General features: G+C 39.3%; 1 protein-coding gene across 3 annotated transcripts in view; it reads right to left on the reverse strand.

The window, feature by feature from the left end:
• The window catches only part of sorcs3a (sortilin related VPS10 domain containing receptor 3a), a 229626-nt gene that overhangs the window by 120194 nt on the left and 93612 nt on the right, over window positions 1-15820 (reverse strand). The gene's annotated exons all lie outside the window — the stretch shown is intronic.

Here is a 15820-nt window from a genome sequence, read left to right on the forward strand (position 1 = left end):
CCAAAGCACTCTGAGCAAAGACGGACCCGCTTCCATTTCTGATGAGACAAGCAGTTTTTTGCTGAAAAAACGTCTGTTTTGGGCTCGTTGTAAAAGATAGGAGCTCAAAATAATTTGGTGACAATCAGTAAAAGAGATTAAGGCAAATCTGACTCAGTGTGTAACATCCGCCTCGCTTTAATGCAGAATTCATACTCGGTCTGTGAGCATCAAGCCAACACTTATACCCAAGTGGGACAATAATCGATTAGAAAAGACGCGAAGGATGCTTCTCTCAACCTCTTTTCAGGTCAGAAACGCCATCTCCCAGCTTCCACAAAGGAGAGGTTTTCATTTGTTGCCATTTGTACCAATTTAAAAAGCCAAACAGAGATGCGACGTGGTGCACTGCAGTGTGTGAACATCAAATGATTGGAATAAAAGGCAGGCAGAAATTGCATTAGGGAATGTTTGTGAGGTTTTGCCAGATGGCTGCCAATAAAGCAGAACAATTCAGAGCTGTTGTACAACACGGTTGACCATGCTCTGGGGAGATAGAGGAAAAAAAGCCATCTACTTCAAAGACTAAAAACTCCAACTAAATCATTTCACTTTCTCAAAAATCGTACAAACAAAGCACATCACCCCGAAGCAGACAGAGGCTAAACAGAGTGTACAGCAAGGGAGAAGAGAGGCTGCATATCCATGCTCGTCATTGAAAAGGGAGCATACAAAAGACCTAATCAACATTCATCAAAGGTGTAAAGATGAAAGCATCGTCAGGTGGTTGTCAGAGTCAAGGCCAAGCAGAAACAACTCAGTGGTTTGTCCTCAGAAAAAGAGTCAAACAGAGAGAAAGGAAATGAGTTCTTACCTAACAACCCTGCAGCAGAACCAAGCCCGAAGTGCAGGAACTCACTGATGTACCTAAAACATAACCCTGATCTGATCCGGTGAACCGAAGAGTCATGTGGTGGAACGGGGTCAGAGATAGAGCTGCACAGTGGGCTGCAGATGTTTCTAAATTGTCTCATTGTTTTCGTTCTGGGGGAAAACTCTGAGGACATGACAAGGCAATCCAGAAACAAGTCTTCCAGACAAACCCACTCCTGGATTCAGTTCAGGGATCTTTCAGTAACAGACAGAGCTGTCACCACAGCTCCACTGAGTTAAATACTGTAGCAAGTCATTGTTTTCAAAGACTTGATAAAACATAGGAATAAGAAACAACTGAATTTATAAAACACTATAAACTTCCAAGCACCATGAAATAAGTGCAGCCAACTGCTTCAGTTTTGATGGAACCAGATAAATGTGAAAAGTCATGAGGTTTAATTGTTTAAAAAGAATGAGTCTAAGCAGTGAGAGGGCCAAAGGAACATGGATGAGATACAAGCAAAAAGACAGGAAAAGCAGCAAACCAGCTAACAGTGATCTTCCAACTGACTATGACTTACATCTACCAAACTACAGACTGGAGAGTGGTGTGGTGTGAAGCACAGAACATTGTTGCTGATGGGAGAAAACTACAAACTTCATGGGAACAAAGCAACCAGAACACCACATCTGGAACCAGAAGGAATGAATCTGGTTGAGTTGTTCCAGCAAAGGTTTGTTGGAGATTAAATTCCCATAACAGTTAACTAAAATTAAGCAATATTTAGACCTTACTGGCCTTGGGATGGCTATACACGCCTTTATCATCTCAACAATTGATTACTGTAGGTAGCAGCTCATCCATTTTAGAATAGATTTGAACATTTTACCAATTTTCAACTCTCCTAATGCTTTGGCCCATACCTTTCTGTGTTGGAGTTACATCCCTGAGGTTCTTTTCAAATGTGAACTGGACCGAGCGGATCTCTCGCTCAACCAGCTTCCTCTAGATCTACATTCAGTCGCTGACCCGGGCCTTTAGATATCCAAGCTTAAGATCACTAAGATTCAGTTAGGATTTTAATACATTTTATTTTAGATTTATAGTTATTTATTTCTTCTGTTTGTTTTATATTGTGTCTTCAGGTTGTCTAGTTGACTGTTTGGGACACATAAATCAATAAATGGAATAAATGAACGTAATCATACTGAGACTGTTGTTTTAAGAAAATAGTTCAATATATTAAAGCTCTTGTCATCAAACATGTAATAATTCATGTTTTCATGTCATGTTCATGCTCTCCTGCAACTAGTTTTCATTCAGCTCACCTTGCCTGATTCCCCCACTGCCTTCGCTGAGGCTCTGCTCTTTAAGCTCCTCTCAGTCTCTGCCTCCTCACCAGATTATCAAAAGCCTAGTCCAAGTACTGCTGGTTTTCCAGTGTTCTTCCCTTGATGTCGTTTGTCTTCCTGGGTCTGATCATGTTCACATCTCTGGATTCACCCTCTCTTGCCTACTCCATGATGGATTGCTCTCAGCCATCTGATAGCTGGACTTTGACCACCAATTTACGCTTTTATCAAGTTGCTAGATACATTTCAACACATCTCCATCTTTGGCAAAAGAGATTAGATTCATTTCTAGAACAGAGGTCAACGTTTCCAATACCTATACTTGTTTGACTCTGCTTCCATTCAGTTATGGTCGGGGGTTTCAGATCTTTACAATTGACTGATTAGTTTTTCTGCAACCAATAATAAAACATAGATCTCTGATTTGAATTGAAATCCTCAGTTAACACAACCTCCAATAAGTAAAACAGAGGATTTAATGGAACCTCCATCCCCAGATGCTCCACCTCCAAACCTTTTATGTCAGGACAACAGGACAATCCTACAGGACTGGACTATTTGTCCACAATTTTTTGCAGTCCACTGGTCCTTTATAAAATTAGAAGCATGTCTTTTTATTGACATGTTGAATGAATGAGTCTATCAGCCACCTCTATAATTTTAGCAATCAAAGCATGTCTAATTACAAGTTTCTAAATCAGAATTAAAGAATACATTCTGAGGACTTCAGTTTTTTAATCCTAAAACACTTAAATGATATCCAGACAGCATCAACACTGCACTCTTAAATATTGCTGCTGATGCGTTTTGACTGTAGCTTACCCAACACGATTTGTCAAAGTTTTTACTGCTTCTAACAAATGAAAGTTTGAGGATAAACTGTTCACTTGCTGCCTAATAGATCACACACCTGAACAGATGTGAAAATATGTTCAGTGTTACTTACTTCACCTGTCAGTGGTTTAAAGGACATGAGCTATTTTATGCCACTAAACACGCTATTGGATGTAAAGCAGCCAATCCAGGAGCACCGTTTATTTACCTTGGTGCTGATTGGCTGAACCCCCAAGAGCAGAAATAAGGAAGACCCAGGATGTTAGCCTCTGTGCTGGTGCCAAGTCTGTCTCCACTGTACATATTAAAGGATGTTATGTATATTTGCTGTTTGAACTATTAAAATAGTCAATTATAATTATTTTTAGCTGTTTAGATCCCTTGAATACCAGAGGTCTCCTGTAGATGAAACATACATTAAACAGCTTAAATATGTTTGATTTCCTCTAAATCTCCCTAATTTATCTTCCAGTCTGGGTTTCATGGCATCATATTCATAATCCCAGCAGTTTGGTTGTGTTTTCACTTTTGCTTCAACTATTTTCTACTGCTGTATTGTTTGACTAAAAAAGGATCAAATCTTTGTTGCAATAAACTTCACTGCACCAGAAATCCTGTTTTATTAATCTTATAATGAATATTACTTTAAGTAAATTATTTATTTGAAAGCCTTAAGTGACTGTTGCATAAATAAGCAGCAGACCATACGAGTGCATCTCAATAAATTAGAATAATATATTAAAGTTTATTTCAGTAACTCAACACATTATAGATTAATTAAAACTCTGGAGTTTTTTTCTCTTATGATTTTCTGCTTCCAGTCGAATGAAAAGACACTTGAGGTTAGAAAAGTATAATAAAGTAATCAAACATATTTTAATCATAAAATATAAGAGTAATAGACAATATAAAACCTGCTTAAAAGTTATTCTCAAAAGATAGTTGTATTCTGAAAAATGAGATGTACTTGTATTTTGAGAAGAGGTTAGTGAGTTTATAAAAACTGTGCAGTTTGTTTACTTCTACATGGAAACAAACAATGTTTGTTTCCATGTAGAAGTATATAGTTTGAAATCTTTATATTTTTTCACCCAAATCTCAGCAGCTTTAAAGTCACCAAACAAGGCTAGACAGCTACACGAGGTGAAGATCAATGCTTACTGGGTCAGAAATGCCTAAGGTGTTGACTGAACTGTGTTTGTCCACGAGTTGGCCCTGCAGCGACTGGCGACCTGTCCTGAGCTTCTCTGCCATTTAGTCTGAGGCATGACAAGACGGGCTGCAGCCTCGCAGCTCAACAAGAGGAGGCAGGCACAGAAAAGAAATGCTTGGATGGGTCGCCTGGGGCAATTAGTCTGTTACTTCCAGGCCCATTCAACCATTGGATTATGGGTTGCTCTAACCCAAAACACTGCAGCAGGCACTCCAGACTGAGACTGTTGTCATACTTCACTGTTGCAAAATGTGAAGCTGCCCTTGACATGTTGGCCCCATTTAAAGCCATTTCAGTCACTTCTTACTGAGTAGAGTTTTCTCAAACTCCTCGAGGAGGGTGTTAAAGGTGACCATATAGAGTTAGGATTGGTCTATCGGCTATACCAAACATGTTCAATTTCTTTTTTTTTTTTCTTAAATAATGATTTTAAGATTGATTTAGTCTGGTCAGTTTTGTCTATTTTGAGCTGCTTTTAGAAAGAGCCGTTTTAAGGTCTCTGATAATTTACATCCAAAAAGGTCCTGCTGGCCACGCCCCCCCCCTCCCACCTCAACCTTTACACTCTGTGAAAATGGCTGCAAACAGATACACTATTATGCAACTATACATTGAAAAGCAGAAGTAAAGCCACCTGCACAACCAACAAGAACACAGCAAGTTGTTTCTGGATGGAGAGTCAATAACACCTGTTTTTTTCCCAGCAGCCATTGTACAACGCATACAGCGGTAAAACCAGCTGATGCTGGAGCTCTGTTTGGGTTGCTAGGTGACAGGCTGGACTACCCTGGGGTTGCCAGGTAACGGGTTGGTGGCTGGGGTTGCCAGGTAACGGGTTGGTGGCTGGGGTTGCCAGATGAGAGGCAGTGCCTGATGATCTGTGATGTTACATTCCAGAGGTTTTTTGAAACGGTTCATTGTTGGACACAAAAAAGCATCAACTTATTGCCAAAAAACGGCTCGGTGGTTTTTTAAATGCTTGGCTGATTTTAGAAGCAGCTCTGACTCAAATGGAAGAACAAAAACATGCAGAATATGAAGTTTGCATAATACATCTCACTCAAAGAAAAAAGTGATACACAAAGTGCTAAATTATTTTATACCCATTCTTCAAACATCTTTCAGGCATCTATTAGTTTTAGAACACGAGGAACCAAGAATTCAGGTTTTTTTGGGTTTTATGTGAGGTCAGGCTTGGCTAACAGACCTGAACATGGAACTACCTGTGGTAATCTGGAGTCCTCTCTGAATATTCTGCCTAAAAGACGTTCCTTTTAAAGACTCCCACATGCTCAGCTGTGTTTCACTCTGCAGAGCTCCATGCATACTCAACAAGGGCTCAATGTGGTCACACAAAGTTACTAATAAAGCTTTGCTGGTCCATCGCTGGATGAGGTTTCAACTGTGTGAAAAATTGAAAAGATGTCCCTCTGCCAGCATAAAAGATGAAAAACAAAATGCATAGCAACACACTAATGAAAATGTTGTAATAATATAAGTAACGAATAAAGCCTGTGGATGTACTTTCAATACTGACTGCTACCAGGAGCAACGCATATCTCAACGAGGAGTCTCGTAATGTTCAAGCTGCCAAAGAGTTTATCTCTGGAAAATACACTCTGAGCTAGACTCACAATAAACCTTCATACACACTCACAGTCATGCTCAGAGGTGGCCTTGCGTGCGCGCGCACACACACACACACACACACACACACACACACATACACACACACAAACCCTCCCATGTTTTTACCCAAGGCAACCGCTGCATTATCTTCTCTCTAATGTAAAATCCACTGAAGCATAATTGAAAACAACTTTAGAGAATTGCCACGTCGAGATAGGAGGATACTGAAGTTGCAGGTGTTTCTGTGAGAGAGCAAGAGGTTGTCAACATGCGAGAACGGGGAGCAATGAAGTGAAGGGGTGGGGGGCATTAAAAATAGCACCCTACATGACTGAACACTGTACACTAAAAACTAAAGCTGTCTTCCTTTTAATGTATTAAAAAATGGCGTGTCCGGCCAGGTGCACGCGTGCGCGGGTGTGTGTGTGTTTATGAACGTCAATGTGTTTGTGTGCGATTGTGAAAGAAAAATATAAAAGTAAGCGATGTGTGAAACAAACACTGCAGCCTGCACTAAAACCCAAACTACTGCTGATACAGAACAATCAGACGATCCTGCAGCATGAAACAAAAAGCAGTTCACAGAACAAACAGGAGCTGGAGAGGAAAATAAAAACATCCAGCCACGCTGCAAACAGACTTCTAGGCTTTTTCAGGATTTTATGATTGACCAACACAAGGTAGAGAATATTGTTTTAAGTGCGAGGAAAATGATACATGGTTTAAATTGTGCACACAAATAAAAATCTGAAGGTTCACCCATAAATTTATCACTCCTGAGCTGTAATTTTGTCTTTTGAGAATCTCTACAGTCCCTATAGTAGCTCCAGCTCAGACAGATGAAATGAAAAGTGTCTTCAGTTTTCTAGTCCTCCCACAGAATCTCAGTGGAATTATAGTTTGGGCTTTGACTATCTACTTTATATACTTTGGATCAACATTATTAGACTTTTTAGACTCCTGTTCTTCCAACCCAGAAATGGACTTAGACCAGAGGATACTTGTCTAGCAACCCCAGTTTACAGACTTTAGATCATTAGATTCTTTTTTCTTCTTTTGCTCTTTCCTTTGGTTTATTTTTCTTTGCATTTCCTTTTAATTTCTGCAAAGCACTTTGTATTGCCTTGGTTCTGAAAACGTGCTATATAAATAAAATTACTTTTAGGCTATTCTAACAAATGAATATGCTTTGATCTAAACCAGAGGTGCCCAAGTCCAGTCCTTGAGATCTTCCATCCTGCAACCTGTAGATGCATCCTTCTCCAACACATCCTCTGTAGCTCTGGCTGCGTTTAGGGTTGTTGTCCTGCTGGAAAGCAAACTTCCACCTCCATCTCTGGTGATCTGCAGCCTTCAGCAGGTTTTCCACAACTTCCTTCCTCAACTCTGTAGAGCTTCTCTGTCCCTGCTGCAGAAAAGCTTCCCCACAGGATGATACTGCCACCTTCATGTTTCACTATGGGAACGGTGTTCTCTGTGTGTTTAGTTTCCTGCTACACGTTTGATTTGCATGTAGAAGCTAAGATGAGTATTTGGTCTCGTCCGAGAAGATCACCTCCTTCCATCATGGTTTGTACCAAACAGAGAAAGTGACTTCTCATGGCTGTTCTTCTGAGACACACTCTTTAATCTAAAAGAAAAGTTAAATGTTGTCATAATAAATAAAAACCAAGAACAATTTTCCTTCCACTTCATAAATCTTGAATCAGTGCACTCTGGCAAAATACAGTAAAGTTTATTGTTGACAAAATGTGAGAAGGATCAAGAGGCAGGAATACTTTGAGAAACGTTGCATCTTTGCATGATTGATGAATGCAGCGCTGAGGGAAGATACCTTAAAGGAGCACGCAGACTGAGGCAGAAGTGCTGACATTCAAAGATCGCTCTTAGCAACAACATTTGTTGTCTCAATCTCCTCCTGCGTCTCCACTCAGCCTCCAACGTGGGCAGCAAATATCTGTTCCCTCACTCACCGTGCTGCAGAATGCATTCTCTGAAATGAATCTTTAACCAAAGTATAAAACTTTCAAAGTTTCTCCCAGATGTGTTGACTTTTTCATGAGGAGCAGTTGGGCCTTTTAGGTTACAGAGGATAGATCTACTGTTGACATCCAGCTTGTTTCAACGTCTAAACTCACGACTGATGTTTTCGTTTTTGGTTGTTTTTTTTTTTGTTTTTTTTCTGCCCACTGAGGTGAACCAACAACAGAGCATCAAACATGTACAGTATGGGGTTTACGTCTCGGTGAGATGGCAGGATTCAGAGGAAGAAATCAGTTTTCATCAGACTGTGAAGAACAACCCGACTTCTGTTCATTATTCATAAGGGGGTTTGCAGGAAACAGCAGTTCAATGGCAAGATAATAACAGAGTATCGTTGGATGGAGTCGGCTTCTGTAGGTGCAGATCTGCGCTTCGACGTCTCCAGAGTGTTGTGAGTGATGATAACTGACAAGTCAGGGTCAGAGAGACGGGAACGTCCAAGAGCTGAAAAAAGACACGTTGGTGACAGTGTCTCTGAAGGTGGAAGATGAAAAATGTCCCAACTTCCTTCAAATTTTAAAAAAAAAGTGTGACTGAAAATTGCAGGTAACCTGCAGCTGTATTACTGCATTATATACTGCAGCATTGTCACAATGTGTTCAGGGAAAATTAGTGTTTTCACAGCTGTCTTTACGTCGTCTGACTACTTTTCTAAACTGATGTCAGATAATGATGTGATTCTGTTGGATCAAGGAATCGTTCTGATTTATTGATCCTTATTGGTTTTGGAAACAGAGCAGTGTGTGCCACCCACAATTAGTAATGGGACTGAAATAAATATTTTAATTGAATAATTACAAGGTATGAAATAATTAATCCCATTTTAATTGAAAACTATATTGATAAAACAAACATTTTCAATTCAAAAATCCTTTTTGTTGCTAAATCCTTGAATAAATACATTTGGGCTGGAGAGTAAATGTGGTCTGTGGATGCTGACGTTAGCATTGGGGATGTCTGTGCTGCACTACATGTTTAGCATTGAGATGTTACTTTAGGTTTAAATAGCCATTGTGTTTTATTCTATCAGGATAAAACACAATAGTTTTTTCCCCCTTTACCCCATGAGCTCATTTTCTGAAACAAAACTGAACCCCAGGGGGTCAAATCAAGTGGCTTTATTGACCATCCATGTCACTCATGCATCACATTTATGAACAAATCAGAAATGCATAAGTACAAAGCATAAAGCTTTACAAAATAATTAACTGTTAAACATTTTAACGAGTTAAAATCTATGTAATGAATTAATGAAAAGTTACGCATTAAGTCCCAGGCCTACCAATGATATGTGATCAATACTTAGTTTGCATCACTCTCTCAGTCTCACCATGTTGAATAAATTCAGAATTAGTTTTGTTAAACTTTTTTTAATTATTACTTCTCTTTTCCAACGAGAAAAAAGTTGTAAACAAAAACATTGTATCATGTGGCCTTCTCTTTTCTATCCACACAGAATAACAATTTTCAACACTGCAAAAAGCCCCAACAGGGTCGATTATGTACGTTTCCCCCCTTTGTTTACTGTTTATTAATTGCGTAAAATTTGTCCCAGTAATATTTATAACTACACAAGAAGAGAGATGTTCTGTTGTGACAGGAACAGAGCTGAAAAAAGTGACGATGCCTCAGAGTTTGTAATTACAGAGGTAAGGATTTAAATATGCTGAGGGACTCAGAATAAACGACCTCGGTAATGACAGCCAAGATGATTTATGTAGTGACTCCCTGCAAAAGTGAACTAAATAATTCACACAAAATTAGTTTTCACTATGTTTTCTCTGGGTGCTTTCAGTGCGCTGCTGCTGCTTAAAAATTAATGGATGAAATGATTTCATAAAGTATTTTAAATTCAAGTTTAAAATACTTTATTAATCCCAGAAGGAAATTAAATGTTGTTGTAAATATGATGCAATTTTCTTCAAATGGTTGTTGTAGCTGCTGATGGTTGTGGGCTGGAAGGATCTCCTGTAGCAGTCTGTCTTACAACAGCTCTGCAGACGCTTCTGTTTAGCTGTTTCTCTTCTAGAGTTACTACTACCAATAACTTTTTAGTTTTCTCTGATGTGGACAGTACTCCTGGATCAGTGGGGCTTTGAGAAGACAAAGCAGGTACACACCAAAAACCAGAAACAGTCAGTGGTGGCAGATGGCCATTCACACAGAGCCAGGTTCTGGTTCTGGTTCTGCTCCAACTTTCTTCTAGTTAAAGGGGAGTTTTCCTCTCTGCTGTCGCTACATGCATGCTCAGTGTGAGTGATTGCTGCAAAGTCATTGACACAATGCCAGCAAAGGTCTTCTGTTGCCATGTGCTCGACCAGGAGGAGTGAATGCTGCAGTCAGTCTCGACTGATTCAATATGATGGGATTCTTAGACAGAAACCTTTATGCCAGTTTGAATAATTAACTGACCTGGATGCAGTTTGATAACTAGGATCAATCAAAATAATTATGATTGGACTGAACTGCCTTTTTTAATTCCTTACAGCATGTGTTGTGAATTGGCACTATATAAATAAACTGAATTAAATTACTATATTTCATGTGTAATTCCTTCACGATGCCAATTACATTTGTGTCCCAGTGGGACGGGCTTTTGCTGCCCTCACTTCATAGAGACGCTAAAGCTCAAAAAGAGTGAAGATAGAAAAAAAGAATGGGCAGAAAACTGTGGATCATTTGCAACAGATTATGTTAATATAATATGCCAGTTACATGTTTTCCTATATTTTGCTGTTGCTTGGCTGAATATATGAAAAATACCTTGAATAACAAAGTTGATCAGGAAAAATAATGAGTTTTAATTCAGTGCACAGCTGAGATAATTAGTTAATAGATATCTTCATGTTTAGTGAAGTGTGCTGTGGTATGTAGCGAAGCATGAACTTTGTGTATTTGCTTTTTCACCCCTGACCAAGTAAACCTGTTTGGATTACGGTACATATTTGTGCTGTGAACAAGGTCGAATGGAGTTAATTAAAGCATTGAAGCTGCTTGCAGTAAAACCAAAACAATTGTATAAAAAAGGCTGTAAAGCTCAGAGGAGCATAAAGGTCAAGTCTTTATGTTCTGGTTCGTCTCTCGATATGTTGATCTGCCGGCTTTAGCAAACCTGTCAGCACTTCATGCAGATTTATCGGAACTGATGTCTTCCATTTTCATCAGAAATGAAATGTAGCTGTATCGCTCTTTTTTTTTCTCTTTCTTTTGAAAAGTTCTGGTGTGCAGAAGGCTGGTGAGGTATGGAGGAAAATACCAAGTCCAATTGCAAAAGGTCGCAGACATCAGGTGGGTCCTCTCTGAGAGAACCAGGCCCTTATTATAAGCACTGACCTGTGAAATATCACATCGGCTGTGAGCATGCTCAGCAAAATGATGCAATTTGAGAGGATGTCACTGTTCACCCCCTGGTGACCCGATCTCACCACAGCAGGAGAGGAGTCTGTCCGCAGCTGGGATACACACACTTACAGAAACACGCACACATACAACACAGCTACCAACTTTCCAGTCTATTTCTCCATCAGTTCCCTGAGTTTCAGGGACGGAAACCCCGAAACAAAAAGCTTTGTGTTTTTGTCAGTCTTGAAATATTTGCTGCTATTAAAAGCTTCAAACCAAAGCTTTAAAAATCACAAACAGAAAACAACTGAACATTTTTACTGACCTTTAAAACTCTCTAACCATCATTATTACTTGTATTGTTTTTCTGTACCAGAACCAACTCCCCTAAAACCAGAGTGAGAGGAACAACAGGTCAGATGAACACTAAACCAAGGTTCATGTTCACAAGTTAATCTCCCCAGTCAATGGTAAGTGTTATAATCACTGACCATTTTAATAAGCCTAATTCTAGGCAGTTATTCACACCATGAATACTTCACTGCTATATATCATTAAAACTGTAATTAGGGTGTTAATTAGGCTCAACAACAAATGAGTGGGAGGAGTTTCCTTTTTATTCAATTAGCTTTAAATTGTTGAAGGCACAAAAAGCAGTTCAGAATTCCTCTGGTTCATATCTAAAATATCTGAAAGAAAGTCAAGCTAAAGAACCGACAAGCAAATACAACTTGACACACTACTGGCTATTCCCAAAGCATCCTGAGTTTTCCTTGGTGATTGGTTGTTCCCAAGACCAGCGGTAGGGAAGACTGCAGGCAGAAGCTTCTGCGGCTGTACTAGGACAGCTTTCAGTGTGTGTTTTAATGAATATTAAGGTATATTTGTTACTTGAACTATACAAATTGTCAGTTGAAAGAGATTTTCTAGGAAATATCAAGTATTCCTTAGTTTGGTAGCGATTCCTAACCTCCACAAATATCAGAGATCCAGGGAACTTGAATCTCAGTAAAGATCTGATGGCAGAAACAGTTTTGAAACCAGGACTGAAAAGCAGCCTTACATTTTCAAGCACTGTTGGCAGCAAGAAAATCCAGATTTTAGCACAGAACTAAACTGTCATGTTTGAAAGACTCTCTTTTCTGTTCACCAACAAGTTCTGATTGGCAGAAACAAAACTAGTCAATAGCATAGTCGTAAAATGTCAGTTTTTTTCTTTGGGTCTCTATGCTGCCTGGAGCACTGCAGTGAAGAACCAGGCCTGCATGCTCCAAGTTTGTTGCATGTGCAACAATGCAATTCATAAGTTTCTAGAAAAATGTCATGTTTTCCTTGAACATGACATTGATTTCACTTCAGTCCAGCAGAGCACAGCCAACAAATCTGCAGCACCTCCGTTATGCCATCATGTCAGTATGAACCAAACCTCTTAGGAATGTTTCTGACACTTTGTTCAGTCCAGGTTAAGATTTCAGGCAGTTCTGAAGGCAAAAGGTTCAAATTCAAAAAAAGGTTACAATTCAGTACTGGGAGCTAATAATGTGGTCGTAACTGTAAATAAAATTGATTTATTTGTCCTATAGGTGGTTTGGTTTTGTGCAGATAGATTAGGATCTACATTAAAATGTTATTTTCTTTTATGTAGGTGTTTAATTTGGGATGTGTTCCTGATTTAATGTACATTTGATCCAAATCCAGTTTGTTTTTCCCATCCATTTGTTCAACTTTCCCTTAAGCACAAGAAAACATAAACCTCAGTTCACCCACAAACTTTCCACATCAGCTGTTCAGTAAAACAAGAAGGAAAAAAAACTTCAGTAAACATAACATAAAGCAAAGGAAACAACTGCCGCATTGACTTGTTTTGCATAAAGAACAAGTATTGGATGTGTCAAAATCCAGTAGTGAAGGAGGGGGGGGGATACATCTCGACTTTGTTGTTGGCATTAATTTGCACTGCGTCTGAATACCTGCAAATGAGTTTTTGACTTGTCATCTTTAATAAATGTTTTCCTCACGCAGAGACAATACTCTAGAGGCCAGATGAGAGAGGCTGAACAACTTTGAAGACAAACTGTTTTGCAGAGTTGATTTATAGTTGGCACAGACTATAAATCCGCCTGCTTCTCCAACGCTTCAACAGTGTGAATACTTTGGAAATTATGCAGCGTCTGACTGATCAGCTTTCATTGTTTAAGGTCAGGATGTTCATTAAATCCGACAGATGGACTGGTAAATACTTTGAGGTGTTGCCACAGCACTGACCTTTGCGAGCAGGCAGCATTGGACGTGCCATTTGGGATGTATTCCTGTTGAAGTGATAAACATTCAACTCAAACGCTCCTCTTCAGACTATCGCAGCTGTGATCTCCGTTAGAAGCCTCATTCCTCAAACCGATTCTTTTTCTTTCAATAAAACAGACTCAAACTTATCATGAAAAAAATATTACTGAGGATTTTACAAGTCTCTTCAGACGCTGCCAAGTCAAGCCTGGATGGACAGCTGCTCCCTGATCACTGTAGGTTTGTGGCCGAGTGACAGTGCTGGGAGGGCTGCCAATAATAATGATCTTCAACAGCAGTGATGGTCCCTCCTCTCACACTATGGATTAGTCTCTTCACCTGATTGCATCTTCCCCAAAGAGTTCAGCTGTCATGGTGAATTTAAATCTGACAGAACTTTGTAAGACTTCAGTTTGTTTACCTTCCTGCAGTTAAACAGAACAGATGATCCGTTGATTCTGCTGATCTATTAGGGTGAACGTCAGTCAGGCTGTGACGATGCTAAAAATCCAAACTCAATATCAATATCTTTGTTGATAACTTGGCAACAGTTTTTAAAGGAACAGGGTTCTTTGTTAAGAGCAAAGAGCAACGTTCTTTCAGTCGAGTCACTTTGGTCAAAACATTTGAAAGTGGCAGTTTTAATGTTGGTCAGTAATCTACCTGGTTGTGATGGATTCATTAAATATCAATGTATGATCCGAGTATCACAAAGGAACCATTTATTGTTAAATGTGCTCAAATCTTCAGGATGATGGACATGAAACACTTACAGATATGTTAAAGTAGTTCATTTTTACTCAAAACTACAACGACGTTTACTTTGAACGACCTCCTGGATTGATGTTGACCACTTGTCTGCTTCTGTTTACCAGCATGACAAACAGATGCTAAAATGCATCAGGAGACAAATGACTGTATGAAGCCCGGCAACACTGAATCCCAATGAATGTCATGTTCCGGTTAATCCAACATTCCTCTGAAAGAAATTTATCCCAGATCCATCAAATTGACATTGTGGTGGGTTTAATTCTCCCGCAGGCTACATTATGTTCCCTCTCCGCCATCTGTGGTGGTTCTGATGGGGGACATGCCTGTGTTGAGACTATGCAACAGGGACTACAAGGTTCATCAAAGTGGAGAGACTTCAGCTGCTGCACAAAATATGGGATCTTCTGTATGAAAAAGGTTTTGCGGTTTCGTCATGAGAAAAAAGGATAAACAGATGGAAGTCGAGCTTTGAAAGGATATATTTCATATTCCCGACATGTATGCAGTCGTTTTAGAAATGCAGACAGAAGAGTGTTCTGATGAAACAGCCATATCGTTATCCAGAATATTTTAGAATAATTTGTCGACAGCAGAACAGTCCGTCTTCTATTTCTCAGACTAAAAAGAAACTCAGCCTACTTTGTAGCTCCTCAAACACTAAAACAAAACTCTGTTTTCGCCTGAGGATCATAACTGTTGCACAGACGGTATTTAAATGTCAAAAATAGCCAGCGGTTACTTTGGAAGCACTTTTCTTTGTGAAGGCAGCCCTACAAACTGGGCATAGAACGCAAATCTTAGAGGTGAAACTGTTTCTACACTTTAAAAAGCTGCCATTAAAAACTTCTCAAAGACTAAAAGATGCATTGAAGGGAAATTGTTTTTCGTCTTAAAATGGCAAACCTTATCTGAGATTGATATAATTGTCCTTGAGTTTATTTTTTATTCCTGTGTGGCAAATCTCTTCATAATTTCCCCGTTTTGTGCAATTTAAAATCATTTTTAAAGTACTCCCCTCTGGCATTTTCATCTGTACGCTGATTGTTATGGTGCTTCACAGTAACATTTCTCTCCGTTTCAGGCATGCCAACATAAAGGTTATGTTCACAAGTCACAAGGCTTGACTTCATTCTGACAGAGTTATAAAAATATATTCATTCTATGATTTTTCTGATAACATTAATCGATTTCTGTCTTTTTAGGGTTTTTGCTCTACATTTCTCGCGGCCATGCCAACACTGTCATGTGTTTACAGGCTTCCCAAAGAGAAACAAGCAAATTACTGTTTGTGTTACACAATACAGATCTGAAAATGGGTTAGATGCAGCTTCTATTCATCAGGGATGTGTTATCCCTCCTTCTGATCGTCTGTTTTTCCTCTTTTACAAGCACTCTCTTTGTTTCACAAACTGTGTGTGTTTGTGTGTGTGTGTTTATTTTCTCTCCTGCAGGGGGGAAGAAGACGAGTACATCAGATAATATCCCAGAACAAGCACA

The sequence above is a fragment of the Poecilia latipinna genome, unplaced genomic scaffold (assembly GCF_001443285.1).
Source record: "Poecilia latipinna isolate Pla-1442-1.1 unplaced genomic scaffold, P_latipinna-1.0 Scaffold29, whole genome shotgun sequence".
NCBI classification, from domain to species: Eukaryota; Metazoa; Chordata; class Actinopteri; order Cyprinodontiformes; family Poeciliidae; genus Poecilia; species Poecilia latipinna.